Source organism: Salmo trutta, chromosome 7, assembly GCF_901001165.1.
Source record: "Salmo trutta chromosome 7, fSalTru1.1, whole genome shotgun sequence".
NCBI classification, from domain to species: domain Eukaryota; kingdom Metazoa; phylum Chordata; class Actinopteri; order Salmoniformes; family Salmonidae; genus Salmo; species Salmo trutta.
The window spans coordinates 42568898-42591426 of record NC_042963.1 but is presented as its reverse complement, the minus strand read 5'-3'; the positions used below and the strand labels follow the sequence as shown (position 1 = coordinate 42591426).

Below are 22529 nucleotides of genomic sequence, written 5' to 3'. Positions count from 1 at the left end.
ACACACACACACACACACACACACACACACACACACACACACACACACACAAACTCATGAAATCACTTCTCTTCCCCCCAAAAAGTTAGTACAAAAGCCCCTGGCCCGGTATCATGTTAAATAGCCTATCAGGGATGGCCCTCTCACCCCCTTAATCCATACTCCTGCCTCAGTCACAGGTCCATTCACACACACTAACTCCACTAACCCCCCAGCTGCTGACATGTCTGCTCCTCACGCCTGCAGGCAGGCTCAACCCCCCACAGAGAACCTTTTAATTTGATAAACGACAAGAGAAGTGGAGCGGCGTGGAGTGGAATCAGAGACAGTAACTCATTAGAGCATGCCTGTAGTTTAAGGAATCTCCATTCCTGCAGCCTGCTGACCAGGGGCAGATCAATATGAAGACAGAGGGCAGCAATTGTCTGCTAGTAACAATTCCCTTTGCCCACAAGAGTGGCTTGCATCGAATTAGATGAGCTTTAGAGAGCTCACAGCTTAGGGAATGATGTGAGTTTGTTAGAAGACTGTTTCCTGACTATCAAAAGCCTCTTCTCTAGTATCGTTTTTCCATTTAGATATATTGGGCTAAAACAACAGAACAAACTAATTCTGTCCCCAGTCATGAGATAAGTATGAGCTATTTATAAGACTGAACGCTAGTTAGTCTAAACATACCTCTTTTGCAATTCATTAACAGAGTAAAAGCAGAATGTAAAAGCCTTTCAGTATGCCATAGAGTTAAAGAAGACAGAATATCAAATCAAATCAAATTGTATTGGTCCCATACACATGGTTAGCAGATGTTAATGCGAGAGTAGCGAAATGCTTGTGCTTCTAGTTTCGACCGTGCAGTAATATCTAACAAGTAATCTAACAATTTCACAACAACTACCTTATACACATAAGTGTAAAGGAATGAATAAGAATATAAATACAAATATATAAATATATAAATAATATAAATATATGGATGAGCGATGGCCAACCGGCATAGGCAAGATGCAGTAGATGGTATAGAGTACAGTATATACATATGAGATGAGTAATGTAGGATATGTAAACATTATATAAAGTGGCATTGTTTAAAGTGACTAGAGATACATTTATTACATCCAATTTTTAATTATTAAAGTGGCTAGAGATTTGAGTCAGAATGTTGGCAGCAGCCACTCAATGTTAGTGATGGCTGTTTAACAGTCTGATGACCTTGAAATAGAAGCTGTTTTTCAGTCTCTCGGTCGGGGCTTTGATGCACCTGTACTGACCTCGCCTTCTGGATGATAGCAGGGTGAACAGGCAGTGGCTCGGGTGGTTGATGTCCTTGATGATCTTTATGGCCTTCCTGTGACATCGGGTGGTGTAGGTGTCTTGGAGGGCAGGTAGTTTGCCCCCGGTGATGCGTTGTGCAGACCTCACTACCCTCTGGAGAGCCTTACAGTTCTGGGCAGAGCAGTTGCCTTACCAGGCGGTGATACAGCCCGACAGGATGCTCTCGATTGTGCATCTGTAAAAGTTTGTGAGTGTTTTTGGTGACAAGCCAAATTTATTCAGCCTCCTGAGGTTGAAGAGGCGCTGTTGCGCCTTCTTCACCACGCTGTCTGTGTGGGTGGACAATTTCAGTTTGTCCGTGATGTGTACGCCAAGGAACTTAAAACTTTCCACCTTCTCCACTACTGTCCCGTCGATGTGGATAGGGGGGTGCTCCCTCTGCTGTTTCCTGAAGTTCACGATCATCTCCTTTGTTTTGTTGATGTTGAGTGTGAGGTTATTTTCCTGACACCCCACTCCGAGGGCCCTCACCTCGTCCCTGTTGGCCCTCTCGTCGTTGTTGGTAATCAAGCCTACCACTGTAGTGTCGTCTGCAAACTTGATGATTGAGTTGGAGGCGTGCATGGCCACGCAGTCATAGGTGAACAGAGAGTACAGGAGAGGGCTGAGAACACACCCTTGTGGGGCCCCAGTGTTGAGGATCAGCGGGGTGGAGATGTTGTTTCCTACCCTCACCACCTGGGGGGCGGCCCGTCAGAAAGTCCAGGATTCAGTTGTACAGGGCAGGGTCGAGACCCAGGGTTTCGAGCTTAATGACGAGTTTGGAGGGTACTATGGTGTTAAATGCTGAGCTGTAATCGATGAACAGCATTCTTACATAGGTATTCCTCTTGTCCAGATGGGTTAGGGCAGTGTGCAGTGTGATTGCGATTGCGTCATCTGTGGACCTATTGGGGCGGTAAGCAAATTGGAGTGGGTCTAAGGTGTCAGGTAGGGTGGAGGTGATATGATCCTTGACTAGTCTCTCAAAGCACTTCATGATGACGAAAGTGAGTGCTACGGGGCAATAGTTGTTTAGCTCAATTACCTTAGCTTTCTTGGGAACAGGAACAATGGTGGCCCTCTTGAAGAATGTGGGAACAGCAGACTGGGATTGATTGAATATGTCCGTAAACACACCAGCCAGCTGATCTGCGCATGCTCTGAGGACGCGGCTAGGGATGCCGTCTGGGCCGGCAGCCTTGCGAGGGTTAACACGTTTAAATGTTTTACTCACGTTGGCTGCAGTGAAGGAGAGCCCGCAGGTTTTGGTAGCGGGCCGTGTCAGTGGCACTGTATTGTCCTCAAAGCGAGCAAATAAGTTGTTTAGTTTGTCTGGGAGCAAGACGTCGGTGTCCGCGACGGGGCTGGTCTTCTTTTTGTAATCCGTGATTGACTGTAGACCCTGCCACATACGTCTCGTGTCTGAGCCATTGAATTGTGACTCTACTTTGTCTCTATACTGACACTTTGCTTGTTTGATTGCCTTCCATGTGGGAATAGCCACACTGTTTGTATTCGGTCATGTTTCCGGTCGCCTTGCCATGATTCAAAGCAGTGGTTTGAGCTTTCAGTTTTGTGCGAATGCTGCCATCAATCCACGGTTTCTGGTTGGGGAAGGTTTTAATAGTCACCGTGAGTACAACATCACTGATGCATTTGCTAATAAACTCGCTCATGAATCAGCGTATACATCAATGTTGTTGTCTAAGGCTATCCGGAACATATCCCAGTCCACGTGATCGAAGCAATCTTGAAGCGTAGAATCAGATTGGTCGGACCAACATTGAATAGACCTGAGCACGGGCGTTTCCTGTTTTAGTTTCTGTCTATAGGCTGGGAACAACAAGATGGAGTCATGGTCAGATTTGCCGAAAGGAGGGCAAGGGAGGGCTTTGTATGCGTCGCAGAAGTTAGAGTAGCAATGATCCAGAATTTTGCCAATCCAGGTCGTGCATTTGATATGCTGATAACATTTATGGAGCCTTGTTTTCAGATTAGCCTTGTTAAAATCCCCAGCTACAATAAATGCAGCCTCAAGATATGCGGTTTCCAGTTTACATACAATGAAGTTCTTTCAGGGCCGTCAAGGTGTCTGCTTGGGTGGGATATACACGGCTGTGATTATAATCAAAGAGAATTCTCTTGGTAGATAATGCGGTCTGTATTTGATTGTAAGGAATTCTAGGTCAGGTGAACAAAAGGACTTGAGTTCCTGTATGTTGTTATGATCACACCATGACTCGTTAACTTTTTAGGGTATAGGGGGCAGTATTTTCGATTTCGGATGAAAAGCGTGCCCAGAGTAAACTGCCTAATACTCGGGCCCAGAGTCAAATATTTGCATATTATTAGTAGATTTGGATAGAAAACACTCTGAAGCTTCTAAAACTGTTTGAATGATGTCTGTGAGTATAACAGAACTCATATGGCAGGCAAAACCCTGAGAAAAATCCAACCAGGAAGTGGGAAATCTGAGAATTGTAGTTCTTCTTTTGAATCCCTATCGAAACTACAGTGTCTGTGGGGTCACGTTGCACTTCCTAAGGCTTCCATTGGCTGTCAACAGCCTTTAGAAACTTGTTTCCTCCTTCTCCTATTACTGGGCAGAGAATAGTAGCTCAGTCAATGAGTGACTGCCTATGGAGAAAGGGCTTGGGTATGCGCGAGCCCTCGAGCGTGCGTTCCTTCTTTTTCTCCTGGAATGAATACGCTATTGTCCGGTTGGAATATTATCAACGTTTTATGTTAAAAATACCCTAGGGGTTGATTGTAAACAATGTTTGACATGTTTCTACGACCGGTAATGGAACATTTTTACTTTTCGTGTCCTGAGTTTAGTTGACCCCAGAACTTGGCGGGTATCTGTATAGCTTGCTTTGATGGCTGAGGTCTGTACTCAGAATATTGAAAAATGTGCTTTCTCCGTGAAGCTATTTTAAAATCACACAGCGGATGCATTAAGGAGAAGTATATCTATAATTCTTTCAATAACTGTTGTAAATTTTATCAACGTTTATGATGAGTATTTTTGTGGGAATACATTTTCTGAACATCACGCGCCAATGTAAAATGCTGTTTTTGGATATAAATATGAACTTTATCGAGCAAAACATACAGTCGTATGAAAAAGTTTGGGCACGCCTGACAATCTCCATGATTTCCATTTATAAATAATTGGGTGTTTGGATCAGCAATTTCATTTTGATCTATCAAATAACTGATGGACACAGTAATATTTCAGTGGTGAAATTAGGTTTATTGGATTAACAGAAAATGTGCAATATGCATCAAAACAAAATTAGACAGGTGCATAAATTGGGGCACCCCAATAGAAAAATCACATCAATATTTAGTAGAGCCTCCTTTTGCTAAAATAACAGCCTCTAGACGCTTCCTATAGCCTCTAATGAGTGTCTGGATTCTGGATGAAGGTATTTTGGACCATTACTCCTTACAAAACATCTCCAGTTCAGTTAGGTTTGATGGTTGCCGAGCATGGACAGCCCGCTTCAAATCATCCCACAGATTCTCAATGATATTCAAGTCTGGGGACTGGGATGGCCATTCCAGAACATTGTACTTGTTCCTCTGCATAAATGCCCGGGTAGATTTTGAGCAGTGTTTTGGGTCATTGTCTTGTTGAAATATCCAGCCCCGGCATAACTTCAACTTTGTGACTGATTCTTCAACATTATTCCCAAGAATCTGCTGATATTGAGTGGAATCCATGCGACCCTCAACTTTAACAAGATTCCCAGTACCGGCACTGGCCACACAGCCCCACAGCATGATGGAACCCCCACCAAATTTTACTGTGGGTAGCAAGTGTTTTTCTTGGAACGCTGTGTTCTTTTGCCGCCATGCATAACGTCCCTTGTTATGACCAAATAACTCAATCTTTGTTTCATCAGTCCACAGCACCTTATTCCAAAATGAAGCTGGCTTGTCCAATTGTGCGTTTGCATACCTCAAGCGACTCTGTTTGTGGCATGTGTGCAGAAAAGGCTTGTTCCGCATCACTCTCCCATACAGCTTCTCCTTGTGCAAAGTGCGCTGAATTGTTGAACGATGCACAGTGACACCATCTGCAGCAAGATGATGTTGTAGGTCTTTGACCGTTCTCACCATCCTTCGCCTTTGCCTCTCCGATATTTTACTTGGCCTGCCACTTCTGGCCTTAACAAGAACTGTGCCTGTGGTCTTCCATTTCCTCACTATGTTCCTTACAGTGGACACTGACAGCTTACATCTCTGCGATAGCTTTTTGTAGCTTTCCTGTAAACCATAATGTTGAACAATCTTTGTTTTCAGGTCATTTGAGAGTTGTTTTGAGGCCCCCATGTTGCCACTCTTCAGAGGAGAGTCAAAGAGAACAACAACTTGCAATTGGCCACCTTAAATACCTTTTCTCATGATTGGATGCACTTGTCTATTAAGTTCAAGGCTTAATGAGCTCACCAAACCAATTGTGTGTTCCAATTAATCAGTGCTAAGTAGTTACAGGTATTCAAATCAACAGAATGACAAGAATGCCCACATTTTTGCATAGCCTATTTTTCACATCTGATTTAATTTCAAACAACTTAATATTGCTACACTAAAAATCTTTGTCTGGACAATACCCCAGTACTCAGCTTTTATTAGAAAATGAATGGCATGCCACTGTGATCATTTTCTGTGATGACAGAGTAAATTATTATGCAGCCTCAGAGGGGTGCCCAAACATTTTCATACGACTGTACATGTATTGTATAACATGAGGTCCTATGAGTGCCATCTGATGAAGATCATCAAAGGTTAGTGAATATTTTAGCTGTACTTTTGTTTTTTGTGATGCATGTCCTTGCTTGGAAAATGGCAGTGTGGTTTTTCTTGTGAAGTTTATGTCCTAACATAATCTAATTTTATGCTTTCACTGTAAAGCCTTTTTAAAATCGGACAATGTGGTTAGATTAATGAGAGTCTTATCTTTAAAAGGGTGTAAAATAGTTGATTGTTTGAGAAAATGAAATTATGAGATTATTGCTGTTTTGTATTTCGCGCCATGCTATTTCACTGGCTGTTGAATAGTGTGTCCCGCAGGTGGGACGCTAGCCCAGAGAGGTTAATCATAAGGCATACACCCCCGCCCTTCTTCTTACCAAAGAGATGCTTGTTTCTGTCGTCACGATGCGTGAAGAAACTGGGTGGCTGTACCGACTTTGATAAGGTATTCCGAGTGAGCCATGTTTCCGTGAAACAGAGAATGTTACAATCTCTGACGGCTCTCTGTAAGGCAACCCTTGCTCGAATTTTGTCTACCTTGTTGTCAAGAGACTGGACATTAGCGAGTAGTATACTCGGGAGCGGTGAGCGATGTGCCCGTCTACGGAGCCTGACCAAAGACCGCTCCGTCTGCCCCTTCTGTGGCGCCGTTGTTTTGGGTCGCCTACTGGGATCCAATCCATTGTCCTGGGTGGTGGTCCAAACAGAGGATTCACTTCAGGAAAGTCATATTCCTGGTCGTAATGTTGGTAAGTTGACGTTGCTCTTATATCCAATAGTTCTTCCCGGCTGTATGTTATAAGACTTACGATTTCCTGGGGTAACAGTGTAAGAAATAATACATTAAAAAAAGGTACTGCATAGTTTCCTAAGAACGTAAAGCGAGGCGACCATCTCTGTCGGCACCATCCTAGTTGCTGGGTCTTTAACAAATAATGAGGTTGGTGCTGAGTAAATAATGAGGTTGGTGCTGAGTCAAATCACCAAGGAACTAGAGTTCCACCCAGTCTCATTTCTATATCCAGCTGGACTCTTTCTCCACAATGCCCAAAGGACTCAAATCGGAGCATATGACAAGTATACATAGGCCTATACCTTAAGACTATAGACCTTAATTTAAAGCCACAGCTCTAGACATACACCACAGTATCTTTGGCCTGCAAATATTCAGTAGAATCTGGCATTTCCTAGAAGTACTATCCCACAGAAGTGTAGATGTTAATCTATTCTAATTAAAGTTGTTCATGGTTCATTACAGCGGGTCTTGGCTGATGACATATCAGCCGGCTAGGCTACATGGGTTTGAGTATTCTGCAAACCCTGCTCCAGGACTAAAAGCTAAACCCAGAGTGTCCATTATAAGACTTCTCTGCACTTTGATAACTGAGGAGGAGACAAAAGTGACCATGTCAGAAATAGGCTAGAAGAGCTACTCCTCTTGGCATCGAGAGGAAGGACCCAATAAAACTTAAATTTCACCCACATTATAGATGAGTCGCTGGACAGAGGAAGGATCAATCACTCATTGTGTGTTCCCATAGCAAATTAACCTACGTTAAATACATGATTCTGATGCTAAAACGCAGCTCTGCACATTCATTAGCTTAAACACAGATCCTGGCTTACATTCTTAGAGATTGCCTTGTAAGTAACCAGCTATATTGTTCTCTGCTTGCTCTAAATAGATAGGTTGTTAGTTTGGGAGAGCCCATTAGAGACGGTGACAATGAAGGAGTACTGTTGGCCCCAGAGAAAGACAACACTTATCAGTGTGATTTCTCTGTGAAAAGGAGCCTCACTGCAGGACATTAGTTAAGCTGCTGGGAAAAAACAGGCCACCATTTTGATAACTCACTACCTATTACAGACCCAACAGACAGCACTCATAGGCCTATACCAGAGATGCATTCATAAGAGTCCACTGCTGAATGAAATCTGTATATCTCTGATGCATTGGGGAACACTTCAACATGTGTTTGCCGGGATCTGTGTGAAGTTCCTGGGATTGGGAGTCGTGGCGCACATGTGTAACCCTTCTAGATGTTTCTGTTAGGTATGCTGGGAGTGTAGGGCCGCGACCTCACACAGATCTGTCTTCAGAAAGAGTGACCCAGAGTTTGGCGGTGGCTCGATATTGGTGGGACATCCACAGGTCCATGTTTCCAGCTGTTGTCAGACTGCAGAGAGCCTTATGCCCCAATGATTAACGCCTCAGTCAAACGCTACACAGAACCAGATGGTGAGACCCAGGAACGGATGCTCTGCCCCATACGGATATTCATGTACACACACACACACACACAATTGCTTTGTGTGTTTATTAACAGCAGCGTTCTCATCACACCACTCCCTCACACACATACAGACATAAAGTCATTGCAACACAAAATCAAAAGGAAAAAATAGCCTTTGCAACACAACTGGCATGGTGAGCCCAACCCATAACAAAGATACAGCGGGGAAGTCAAAGTCGGGTGGGACAGAAGGCATGTCAATCGTCAGCTCCAACACACAAAAGGCAGCCACAGAATGGCAAGAGCAACCAAGTTAAAGATTTCCTTCCTTTACGTTGATTAGCCTCTCATAAACACTCTCAAACACACACTACACTAGACATCAAATGGTCAAGTTCAATATCAAATTGTCTATTTCTGGCATTGGCAGAAATCCCATCACTAGGCCTAACCTTATTATAAAGAAAGGCTTAAAATCCCCTCACTAAATAGGCCTCTCTCATGGTTCACCGAGTACAGAAATGCCTTTCCATTTCAGGTACATGAGAGTGTGAGAATGAGCAGAAGCCATGTGTCACAGGAGCACAATGGCCATTCATCCAATTTCTGATGGGGAATTACAGGTCTAATACAGGAGAAAAACATGTCAGGAACACGTGAGCAAGAACATCAAATCAAATTTATTTGTCACATACACATGGTTAGCAGGTGTTAATGCAAGTGTAGTGAAATGCTTGTGCTTCTAGTTCCAACCATGCAGTAATATCTAACAAGTAATCTACCAATTCCACAACAACTAGCTTGTACACACAAGTGTAAAGGAATGAATACGAATATGTACATAAAAATATATAAATGAGTGATGGCCGAACGGCATAGGCAAGATGTAGTAGATGATATAGGGTACAGTATATACATATGAGATGAGTATTGTAGAGTATGAAAACATATAAAGCAGCATTGTTTAAGGTGGCTAGTGATACATTATATCAGGATGGCAAGATGCAGTAGATGGTATAGAGTACAGTATATACATATGAGATGAGTAATGTAGGTTATGAAAACATTATATAAAGTGGCATTGTTTAAAGTGGCTAGTGATACATCTAATTACATCAAGATGGCAAGATGCAGTAGATGGTATGGCGTACAGTATATACATATGAGATGAATAATGTAGGTTAAGTAAACATTATCTAATATAAATAATATAAAGTGGCAAGTGATAAATTGATTACATACATTTTCCCATTATTAAAGTGGCTTGAGTTGAGTCAGTATGTTGGCAGCAGCCACTCAATGTTAGTGATGGCTGTTTAACAGTCTGATGGCCTTGAAATAGAAGCTGTTTTTCAGTCTCTCGGTTCCAGCTTTGATGCACCTGTACTGACCTCGCCTTCTGGATGTTAGCGGAGTGAACAGGCAGTGGCTCGGGTGGTTGCTGTCCTTGATCTTTTTGGCCTTCCTGTGACATCGGGTGGTGTAGGTGTCCTGGAGGGCAGGTAGTTTGCACCCGGTGATGCGTTGTGCAGACCTCACTACCCTCTGGAGAGCCTTCCCGGTTATGGGCGGAGCAGCTGCCGTACCAGGCGGTGATACAGCCCGACAGGATGCTCTCGATTGTGCATCTGTAAAAGTTTGTGAGTGTTTTTGGTGACAAGCCAAATTTATTCAGCCTCCTGAGGTTGAAGAGGCACTGTTGCGCCGTCTTCACCACGCTGTCTGTGTGGGTGGACCATTTCAGTTTGTCCGTGATGTGTACGCCGAGGAACTTAAAACTTTCCACCTTCTCCACTACTGTCCCGTCGATGTGGATAGGGGGGTGCTCCCTCTGCTGTTTCCTGAAGTCCACGATCATCTCCTTTGTTTTGTTGACGTTGAGTGTGAGGTTATTTTCCTGACACCCCACTCCGAGGGCCCTCACCTCGTCCCTGTAGGCCATCTCGTCATTGTTGGTAATCAAGCCTACCACTGTAGTGTTGTCTGCAAACTTGATGATTGAGTTGGAGGCGTGCATGGCCACGCAGTCATGGGTGAACAGAGAGTACAGGAGAGGGCTGAGAACGCACCCTTGTGGGGCCCCAGTGTTGAGGATCAGCGGGGTGGAGATGTTGTTTCCTACCCTCACCACCTGGGGGTGGCTCGTCAGAAAGTCCAGGATCCAGTTGTACAGGGCAGGGTCGAGACCCAGGGTTTCGAGCTTAATGACGAGTTTGGAGGGTACTACGGTGTTAAATGCTGAGCTGTAATCGATGAACAGCATTCTTACATAGGTATTCCTCTTGTCCAGATGGGTTAGGGCAGATTGCGATTGCGTGATCTGTGGACCTATTGGGGCGGTCAGCAAATTGGAGTGGGTCTAAGGTGTCAGGTAGGGTGGCGGTGATATGATCCTTAACTAGTCTCTCAAAGCACTTCATGATGACGAAAGTGAGTGCTACGGGGCAATAGTTGTTTAGCTCAATTACCTTAGCTTTCTTGGGAACAGGAACAATGGTGGCCCTCTTGAAGCATGTGGGGACAGCAGACTGGGATAAGGATTGATTGAATATGTCTGTAAACACACCAGCCAGCTGGTCTGCGCATGCTCTGAGGACGCAGCCGGGGATGCCATCTGGGCCTGCAGCCTTGCGAGGGTTAACACGTTTAAATGTTTTACTCACGTTGGCTGCAGTGAAGGAGAGCCCGCAGGTTTTGGTAGCGGGCCGTGTTAGTGGCACTGTATTGTCCTCAAAGCGAGCAAAAAAGTTGTTTAGTCTGTCTGGGAGCAAGGCATCGTGATCTGCGACGGGGCTGATTTTTCTTTTGTAGTCCGTGATTGACTGTAGACCCTGCCACATACCTCTCGTGTCTGAGCTGTTGAATTGCGACTCCACTTTGTCTCTGTACTGACGCTTAGCTTGTTTGATTGCCTTGCGGAGGGAATAGCTACACTGTTTATATTCGGTCATGTTTCCTGTCACTTTGCCCTGATTAAAAGCAGTGGTTCGCACGTTCAGTTTTGCGCGAATGCTGCCATCAATCCATGGTTTCTGGTTGGGGAATGTTTTAATAGACACTGTTGGTACGACATCACCGATGCACTTGTTAATGAACTCGCACACCGAGTCAGCGTATTCGTCAATGTTGTTGTTCGCAGCAATGCGGAACACTTCCCAGTCCACGTGATTGAAGCAATCTTGAAGCGTGTAATCAGATTTGTCGGACCAGCGTTGAACAGACCTGAGGGCGGGAGCTTCCTTTTTTAGCTTCTGTCTATAGGCTGGGAGCAACAAAATGGAGTCGTGGTCAGCTTTTCCAAAGGGAGGGCGGGGGAGGGCCTTATATGCGTCGCGGAAGTTAGAATAACAGTGGTCTAGGGTTTTGCCCGCCCTGGTAGCACAACCGATATGCTGATCGAATTTGGGGAGCCTTGTTTTCAGATTAGCCTTGTTAAAATCCCCAGCTACAATAAATGCAGCCTCAGGATATGTGGTTTCCAGTTTACATAGAGTCCAATGAAGTTCTTTCAGGGCTGTCGATGTGTCTGCTTGGGGGGGATATACACGGCTGTGATTATAATCGAAGAGAATTCTCTTGGTAGATAATGCGGTCGGCATTTGATAGTGAGGAATTCTAAGTCAGGTGAACAAAATGACTTGAGTTCCTGTATGTTGTTATGGTCACACCACGTCTCGTTAATCATAAGGCATACACCCCCACCCTTCTTGTTGCCAGAGAGATGCTTGTTTCTGTCGGCGCGATGCGTGAAGAAACCAGGTGGCTGTACTGACTCAGATAGCGTGTCTCGAGTGAGCCATGTTTCCGTGAAACAAAGAACGTTACAGTCTCGGATGTCTCTCTGGAATGCTACCCTTGCTCAGATTTCGTCTACCTTGTTGTCAAGAGACTGGACATTGGCGAGTAGTATGCTCGGGAGCGGTGTGCGATGTGCTCGTCTACGGAGCCTGAACAGAAGACCGCTCCGTCTGCCCCGTCTTCTGCGGCGCCGTTGTTTTGGCTCACCGGCTGGGATCCAATCCATTATCCTGGGTGGTGGGCCAAACAGAGGATCCGCTTCAGAAAAGTCGTATTCCTGGTCGTAATGTTGGTGAGTTGACGTTGCTCTTATATCCAATAGTTCCTCCCGACTGTATGTAATAAAACCTAAGATTACCTGGGGTAACAATGTAAGAAATAACACATAAAAAGCTAAATACTGCATAGTTTCCTAGGAACGCGAAGCGAGGCGGCCATCTTTGTCGGCGCAGGAAGTACCTTTAGATCTATGATCTTGCTCAATCCAGCACAGCACATAGGCCTACCTCATACAATGTAACAACAACCAAATGATTAGAATTCCTTTGCATTCCACTCTTAACCCCTGTCATTCAGTGGTCTTTCTGACAATCAATGGTGAGTATGAATCATTTGTATAGTAGCAATACTAGTTTCTGTGTGTGAAAGTAACAAAAAGTCCAGGTATGTGCAGTTGATTTTGACTGACACATGCATGTTGGTGATTCACTCACTGGTCAGACATTTACTGAAAAGGAAAAGTCCAACGCTCGCTAATCATTAAAAAAAATCATCTTTTGATGTATATATATCATATAAAACAATTATTTCCAGACATTTACTGACCCATCATCGGATTCAGGGCAGATCCCATAAGCCTTTGGTTTGAAACCATTTCTGACAAAACATTAGTCCATTCCAGCTAAAACAGGCATCAAAGCAGTCACACATATATTGACTTACCATAATTTCCGGACTATTAAGCGCACCTGAATATAAGCCGCACCCACTGAATTAAACACATATATTTATTTTGAACATAAATAAGCCGCACATGTCTATAAGCCGCAGGTGCCTGCCGGTACATTGAAACAAATTAACTTTACACAGGCTTTAACGAAACACGGTTTGTAACAAAAATAAATAGGCTTTAACGAAACACGGCTTGTAACAAAAATAAATAGGCTTTAACGAAACACGGCTTGTAACAAAAAATTTAAAATTAGCAGAAAGCTTTAGTTGTCTTTTTGCACTGAGTCAATTCCTCACGCTGCTGTTTCCAACGTCTTATCATCGACTCATTAAGACCAAGCTCCCGTGCAGCAGCTCTATTTCCTTTTCCAACAGCCAGATCAATCGCCTTCAACTTGAAAGCTGCATCATATGCATTTCTCCGTGTCTTTGCCATGATGAGGGTGACAAAATGACTACCGTAATCAGAATGATGGGAAGTTTGAGAGCGCTCGATTTAATCTAAACAGTAAACAAAAAAGTTGTTTGACCTTAACCCGTTCGGCAATTTCATTGGTCTAATGAAAGCTTCATGCCACCAAAAAACTGAGCACGTCACAGAATGTTTTTTTGGAGAGAAAAAAAATGTTAAGCGGGAAAAATCCATATATTAGCCGCGTCATTGTTTAAGCCTGGGAAAAAAGTTGCTGCTTATAGTCCGGAATTTACGGTAAATAATTTTGTCTTGATCCTTTCAGAGGGTATATGGTTCTCAGATATCAAAGGTCTCTCACACTCCCCTCAAACACTGGCCTAGAATCCCTTTCAGCCCACGGCATGAAAAACAAGACGGTGGTATCTCTCATACTTTTCAATGTCTCACAGAAGAGTAGCTAAATCACAAACTTTTTTCTTAGTTGGCAGCTTCCTGGCACATTCATAAAGAGCTAGCTTGGCAGCAGTGGCATCCATACTTGGTACACTTTAGGGCTGTTTCCGACTAAAGAAAAAATCTTGGTCAACCGAGAGTTGTCCGGTTCTTTCGACCAATCGATTGGTGTAAATGTATAAACAGACATATAGAAATATAGAGGCAGACATACCCTATGTGTTTGAATAAAACCAACTAGATATGCACTGAGCTTGTCTGATGCTTTAAACACACTGATTGATTAAATTATTAAGACATACAAATGACTCAAGAAAGAGCCCGATGGTCACACCGTGTTAAAAAAAAATACAGCGAGTGCCCGTGTGACTGGCCCACGGTGTCTCGCTCTCCTCCCTACTGCAGTGAAAAGGCATCACAGCACAGCAAGTGTTTATTGGGCTGTCCATGATGAAGCTGCAACATCATTACAGCCATTTAGTTGCAGCGAAAACTGTTTTTTAGAAACTTTGCTAATAACATTTTAAAAAAAATTTTTATTTACATAAGTATTCAGACCCTTTGCTATGAGATGCGAAATTGAGCTCAGGTGCTGTCACGGTTGTCGTAGGAATGAGCGGACCAAAGGGCAGCGTGTGTGTCGTTTCACATTTTATATATACTGTGAAACTATGCAATACATAAATAGACTGAATGAAAAACAACAAACCGTGACACAGAGATGAACACATACACAACTCAAAATGAATCACCCACAAAACCCAGGTGGAAAAACCCCTACTTAAGTATGATCTCCAATTAGAGACAACGAGGACCAGCTGCCTCTAATTGGAGATCATCCTAAACAAAACACCAACATAGAAATACAAAACTAGAACCTAAACATAGAAATAGAAAACATAGGAAAAAAACCTGCCACACCCTGACCTACTCTACCATAGAAAATAACATCTTTCTATGGTCAGGACGTGACAGTACCCGGAGGCTTTGTGCCATGGATCATCACTGGAGGCTCCGGGCCATGGATCATCCCTACAGGCTCCGGCCATGGATCTTCCCTACAGGCTTCTTGCCATGGGTTATCACTGGAGGCTCCGGGCCATGGATTATCACTGGAGGCTTCGTGCCATGGATCATCACTACAGGCTCCGGGCCATGGATCATCACTGGAGGCTTCGTGCCATGGATCATCACTGGAGGCTTCGGACCATGGATCATCACTGGAGGCTTCTTACGTGGAGCTGGAACAGGTCTCACCGGACTGGGGAACATCGCTGGAGGCTCCGGACTGGGGGACATCACCGAAAGCTCTGGACTGGGAACTGTCGCCGGAAGCTCTGGACTGGGAACTGTCGTCGGAGGCCTGATGCGTGGGGCTGGCACAGGTGGCGCCAGACTGGTAACACGCACCTCAGGGCGAGTACGGAGAGCAGGAACAGGACACACCGGACTGGAGAGACTCACTGGAGGCCGGGTGCGTGGAGCAGGAACAGGTGGCGCCAGACTGGTAACACGCACCTCAGGGCGAGTACGGGGAGCTGACTCAGGTGACCAAACTGATAACACGTTCCTTTGGGAAAAATCCGTGCATCCTCCACCAACTCAACAACTCTCCAATATCTCTTTTCTCTTGGATTAGCTCTGGTTCCCTCCTCGGGTCCGCCGACTGCTCCATGTGCCCCCCCCCCAAAAATGTTTTATTGGGGTTTCTGTGGCCTTCCTTCCTGACTTCGTAGCTGTCCCTCCTTCGCTGCTTCCGCCTGCTTCCCTGGCAGGCTCTTGTCTCCTGCCACTATTCCTTCCAAAGTCCAGGATATACTCTTCCTAATCTCTTCAAAAGTCCACTGGTCCATACCACGCTGCTTGGTCATATTGTGGTGGGTGATTCTGTCACGGTTGTCGTAGGAATGAGCAGACCAAAGTGCAGTGTGTGTGTCGTTCCACATTTTATTTATACTGTGAAACTATGCAAAACATAAATACACTGAATGAAAAAACAACAAACCGTGACGCAGAGATGAACACATACACAACTCAAAATGAATCACCCACAAAACCCAGGTGGAAAAACCCCTACTTAAGTATGATCTCCAATTAGAGACAACGAGGACCAGCTGCCTCTAATTAAAGATCATCCCAAACAAAACCCCAACATAGAAATACAAAACTAGAACCTAAACATAGAAATAGAAAACATAGAGAGAGAAAAACCTGTCACGCCCTGACCTACTCTACCATAGAAAATAACATCTTTCTATGGTCAGGATGTGACAGGTGCATCTTGTTTCCATTGATCATCCTTGAGATGTTTCCACAACTTGATTGTAAATTAAATAGATTTGACATGATTTGGAAAGGCACACACCTGTCTATATAAGGTGTTAGAGCCGATTTGGACATATTTGTATAAAAGACAGAACATTCAGAGCTCCATGTATATTTGTGTAAATATGAATGTATATGATGAAATATTAGGTACGTACCTTTTATGATTTATATTTACCTGATTGAGATGTATTCATTTGTTGTTAGTGTAACTTAGTTTTGTCCCCCCCCTCTTGCCCATTCATTGTACTGCAGTAAGTGTGTTAGGATAAAAGCAGGAAGTTGGGCCTTTGGGGGGAGGAGTCCTTGCTAGACGCGGGAGCGGTATAGTTTTTTGACCATACAGACATACAGATATACAGACATACAGACAGGTCATATTGTGTATTTTCCATATCAAGTAACCTATGTTTTAAGTTGATTGGATATTCATTTTCCTGTTAGATATAAGAAGAATAAACATTTTTGTTGCACCATATCCCTGGATCTCATTGAATGTTTGGCTGTTTGGAAACCTTGAGTGTGGACTGTATGCGTACCAAACAACCCCGCTTCAGGCTAGGGCAGTGGCTATGGTAAAGAGGAAAGGAAGCCACTACATTCAAGTCAAAAAACTCCGTGAAGGATTGCTATCGGAAGGAAATCTCCGGTTTTGGACACACGCTGGATATTGTTCTATTTGTAATTGCATTCATACCATAAGGACAGCTCACTTGGAAGGACTTGAACTCCTAGAATTCGCCAGCCGTGAGTAACCACTGCGAATGAATGAGCTGCCCTGTTCAATGCGTTCGATTGATCATGCATATTATGGAAGCGCAAATGTGCTTATAATTGGAATGTTTGATAAACTTGGGAATGGAATTCAAAACACAGCGCTGTGAAAACAATTAAGAAGTTTAAGTTTGGGTAACACTGAGATCCTATGCACAATGTAACCTAATCATATGTCTAATATTTGGCCTAAAGTGGAAATGCAATGCATCCACGCAACGAATGATACTGCGTGTTCAAACTTCATTAAAGGGACAAAACGTATAAATGGATGAAATGTTTAAAACGCAACTAAAATGCCGAACTTGCACATGTTCAATTCAAAATGGGTCAATATGCTGAAATGGATGACTGTGTTTTAAAGCATTAAAGGAGGTCTAAAGGCGCATTATGTTTAACAATCAAACCAACAACTGTGTCATTGTAAATTGAGTGAACTAAAAGTGAATGATGGAGGATGAAATCCCAAATAAGACTCCACTGGAGAGGGCAGAGGAGCATCTAAATTCACTTTATGCAGCCCGGAGAGGCAAACTTGGAGTGAATGAAATAAAAGTCCTCCTTGTTGATGGAGGAAACATTGAAACTGTGAAGGAGAGTCTTGAAGCATTTGATGCTGTTCTCAATGACTTTAAGAATGCTCATGAATCTGTGCTAGAGCTGGTCACAGAGGAGGAACAGGACCAGGAGAGCATGAACTATTATCAACCAAGAATGAGAACTTATGAACATTTCCTGAAAGAGGTGGAAATATGGAAAAAAGCTGAAGTTGAGCCACAAACGCTCATTGAACCACACGACAGCATTTCCAATGTGTCAAAAACATCAAGTAAAACAAAGTGTTCTAAGACGGCTTCCTCAGTGTCCTCTGCACGCCTAAAAGCTGAGGCAGAACGAGCAGCTCTACTAGCTCGCCAAGCATCATTACAGGACAAGCATGCACTGGAACTGGAGAAAGCTCAACTGGAACAACAGAAAGCTCAACTGAATGTTAGGATGGAGAAAATGGCACTGGAAACGGACATAGCAGCATATAATGCCAAACTGAAGGTCCTGGAGAGTGTTGAGTCAACTTCTCAATCCCATGCTGTGGCAGCCCATTTACTAAGCCAAGAAGATGGAATGAACTCTTATTTTGAGAACCAGGAACCCGAGGTCTATGTGGAACCTGAACCATCACCTGTTGAGTTTGCTGCATTAGGTGCAGTTCCAAAGACCCCACTACAAAGGGTTTTACAACAACCGACAACAAAGCCATCAAAAACTATTCAGAGGACAGTCATGAACCACACCCTTCAGCAGCCAACAACAAGGTCTAGCAATCAACACAGAATCAACACTGCGGGTATCAGCGATAATACCAGCCATGATAACCTCTCTACTGTCATGCAAAGGCAGAATGAAATTGCTGACCTTCTTGTACTACAGCACAAACAGGCCACACTCCCTGTTAGGGAGATACCTATGTTTGACGGTGATCCTCTGAACTTTAGGCCATTCATGCGTGCATTTGAACATGGTATAGAAGATAAGACGAGCAGTCACCAGGATAGGCTCTATTACCTGGAACAGTACACCACTGGTCAGCCCAAGGATCTGGTACGTAGTTGTCTGCATATGGAAGCCAGAAGAGGCTATGCAGAGGCTAAGAGGTTGCTAAAGGAACACTTTGGCAATGAAATCAAAGTCACCACTGCTTACATGGAAAAAGCTTGGAACTGGACAAACATCAAACCAGATGATGGAAAGGGACTGGGTGGCTATGCACTCTATCTTAGAGGTTGCTGTAACGCTATGCAAGACCTACAGAACATGGAAGAGCTTAATCTTCCCTCCAACATAAAGTTGATCATGTCAAAACTTCCCTACAAACTAAGGGAAAAATGGAGGTCTACGGCATGGGATATTTTAGAGAGAAGACACCTGAGGGCCCAGTTCAGTGACCTTGTGACGTTCATGGAAAAACAGGCCAAAATACTGCAGGATCCGTTGTATGGAGATATTCAAGATCCCCTGTCCAACAAAAAGTTTTTAAAAACCAGAACAGAAGCTGACTTTAAACAGCAGTTCAAGTCCAAGAGTAGGGGAAGCAGCTTTGCCACTGCAGTAGCTGTAGTGGCAGATTGTGACTCTGTGACTCTGAAAAACCTCTAAAAGAACAAACATTAAAAGTAAAGAGACCAGGCACCTACCCTTCTGACGCTCCCAGTATCTCATGCGTATTTTGTGCTGGAGAACATTTATTGGTCGACTGCCAACAGGTGAAGGCACAGCCACACGAATCCAAGGTTGAGTTTCTGAGATCAAAAGGCCTTTTGTTTTGGCTGTTTGATGAGAGGACACTTAAGCAAAGAATGTAAAAGAAGGATGACCTGTCAGAGCTGTCAAAGAAAGCACCCCACTATCCTGCACATTGAAGGAAGAGAGAGATTTAGATCTCAAAAGGCAGATATGAGTGGTGTAGCAGTAAAGCGGGAGGAGACTGTCAGCAGTGCTCTTGTTTCACTGGAAGCTGGTGAAGATACCGGGGCCGGCACTTGCACTTGGCACTTGCAATTGTGCCAGTTCAAGTAAAGGTGGCAAATGGAAGCAAGTCTTTGTTAACCTATGCGTTTCTTGATTCTGGTAGCTCGGCAACATTTTGTACGGAGAGACTCATGAGGCAGCTGAATGCTAAATGCAGTGAGACTGAAATTCTGCTACGCACAATGGGGCAGGAGAGTCCTACCAAGAGCTTTGAGATATCTGGATTAGAGATTGGCAACGTGGAAGGCAACACATTTCTTGCATTACCAAAGGTCTACACCCAAAATAAAATCCCAGTGACAAGAGAGAACATTCCCACTCAGAAAGATCTCAAAAGGTGGCCATACCTGAAAGAGGTTCAGTTGAAGGAAATTGATGCCGACGTCGAACTCCTGATTGGCGTAAATGCTCCAAAGGCAATGGAACCCTGGCAAATCATAAATAGCCAAGGCAACGGACCGTATGCAGTGAAAACCATCTTTGGATGGGTGATGAACGGTCCTCTTAACAATTGTACCATGGCAGAAGAATCTGGATGTCCTACGGTGATGGCCAATCGTATCTCAATGGCCGACCTGGGGGTTCTTCTTGTAAATCAATACAACCATGACTTCCCTGAGAGAGAGTATGAAGAGAAAAGTGAGATGTCAGCTGAGGATCGTAAGTTTATGGAGATAGTATCAAGCTCCATAACCCTCAAAGACCGTCACTACTACTTACCGTTGCCCTTTCGCAACAAACAGGTAGTCCTGCCGAACAATCGTGACATGGCAAAGCAGCGGGCTCTAAATATCATCAGGAAGTTTAAGAAGGATGAAGGTTATGCTGCAGAGTACAAAGGCTTCATGGAAGAGATGATAACAAAAGGTTATGCCGAGAAGGTACCACAAGAACAGCTTCTCAGAAAGAAAGGCAAGGTATGGTACATACCACACCATAGCGTTCACCATAAGCGCAAAGAAACAATACGAGTGGTGTTTGACTGTTCATCATCCTATAAAGGTACATCTCTTAACAGTGAACTCCTTCAAGGGCCTGACCTGGCAAACACGCTTATAGGAGTCTTGCTAAGATTTCGGCAAGAGCACATTGCCATGATGGCAGATATCGAAGGAATGTTCCATCAAGTACGTGTCCATGAAGATGACTTAGACTTCCTGCGATTCCTATGGTGGCCGGATGGTGACACTAACAAAAGATTGGAGGAGTACAGAATGACAGTACATCTTTTCGGTGCTATATCCTCTCCAAGTTGTGCAAATTTTGCACTACGAAAGACTGCAGAAGACAACTGTGAGAGGTACGATGAAGAAGTGATTCAAACAGTCAAGTCCAACTTCTACGTTGATGACTGCCTCAAGTCAGTGGCCACAGAAGAACAAGCCATAGCTCTCACAAAAAACCTCATGGATGTGTGCTCTCAGGGTGGGTTCAAATTGACCAAGTGGGTCGGCAACAGCCGTGCTGTGCTGGCTTCTATCCCTGATGAACACAAAGCCAAGCAGATAAAAGAACTGGACCTGGACAGAGAAAAGCTGCCTGTTGAAAGAGCACTTGGAATCCGATGGAACATTGAAAGAGATGTTTACCTTCCGAGTCATTGTCAAGAACAGACCCCTTACAAGAAGAGGTATTCTCTCTACTGTCAGCTCTGTTTATGATCCATTAGGTTTCCTCGCCCCATTCGTATTAAAGGCAAAGCAAATTCTTCAAGTGCTCTGCAAGCTAAAGTGTGGATGGGACGAAGTCATCCCCGAAGAACACTCTATTTCATGGAAGAGATGGCTCTCAGAGCTAGACCAGCTTTCCAGATTCCAGATAGACAGGTGTACGATGCCTGAGAACTTTGGTCAAGTCAAGACCGCACAGCTGCATCACTTCGGTGACGCAAGTGAGCAAGGTTATGGCACGGCAAGCTACCTTAGGTTCACAAACGGTATGGGAAAGGTCCACATTGCATTCATACTGGGGAAATCAAGGGTCACTCCACTCAAGCAGATGACGATCCCCAGACTGGAACTTGCTGCAGCAACATTGGCAGTGAGAGTGGACAGGATGTTAAGGTTGGAGCTCCAGATTGAACTTGAGGAGTCAACTTTCTGGACAGACAGACAGTCTGTGCTAAAATACATCCGCAACGATACCAAGAGATTCCATACCTTTGTGGCTAATAGGGTTGCTATGATCCGTGACCTATCGAAAGCAAAACAGTGGAGGTATTTGAACTCCAAACACAACCCAGCCGATGATGCTTCAAGAGGATTACATGTTGAAATTTTCCTGAACTCAAAGAGATGGCGCAAAGGACCAGAATTCCTGGAGAAAACAGAAACACAATGGCCAAAAGTCCCCGAGGAGCTTGGCCCCATCCCTTCAGATGATCCAGAGGTGAGAAAAGACGTCATCGTAAATAGTACATGTGTGGAAGAAAAGAGTCCGACCAGCAAACTGATTGAGTACTATTCAACATGGAACAGCTTGAAGAAAGCAGTTGCCTGGATGCTGAAACTGAAGAGACTTCTTCTACAGTTAAGCCAGAAAAGGAAAGTTCTCACACAAACTGATCCAGGTTCAGATCAGAGTCTGACTAACTCACTGAAGGAACAAATTGACAAGTTCAAACTGACATTTGGAAAAGAAAGTCTGTCTGTGGATGACCTAGATGAAGCAGAAAAGGCCATCATTCGATTTGAGCAGCGACAGCACTTTAAACAAGAAATTGCACTAGTTGTGAAAGGAAAACAATGTGCCAAGAGAAATGGCTCAATCTGTAAGCTTGATCCAATTCTTGACAATGGCATTCTGAGAGTGGGAGGAAGGTTAAGCAAAGCTGCTATGCCTACGGAACTAAAGAATCCTATGATCCTACCCAAAGACTCGTACATCTCCAGACTGATCTTACTCCACATCCATGAGCAGGCTGGCCACTCTGGGAGAGGTCACATGCTTTCTAGACTTCGCCAGCGATATTGGAT

General features: G+C 44.1%; 1 protein-coding gene across 1 annotated transcript in view; it reads right to left on the bottom strand.

Moving 5' to 3' along the window:
• LOC115197439 (solute carrier family 45 member 3-like) overlaps positions 1-22529 on the bottom strand; it is a 74308-nt gene that overhangs the window by 36356 nt on the left and 15423 nt on the right. The window lies entirely within an intron of this gene.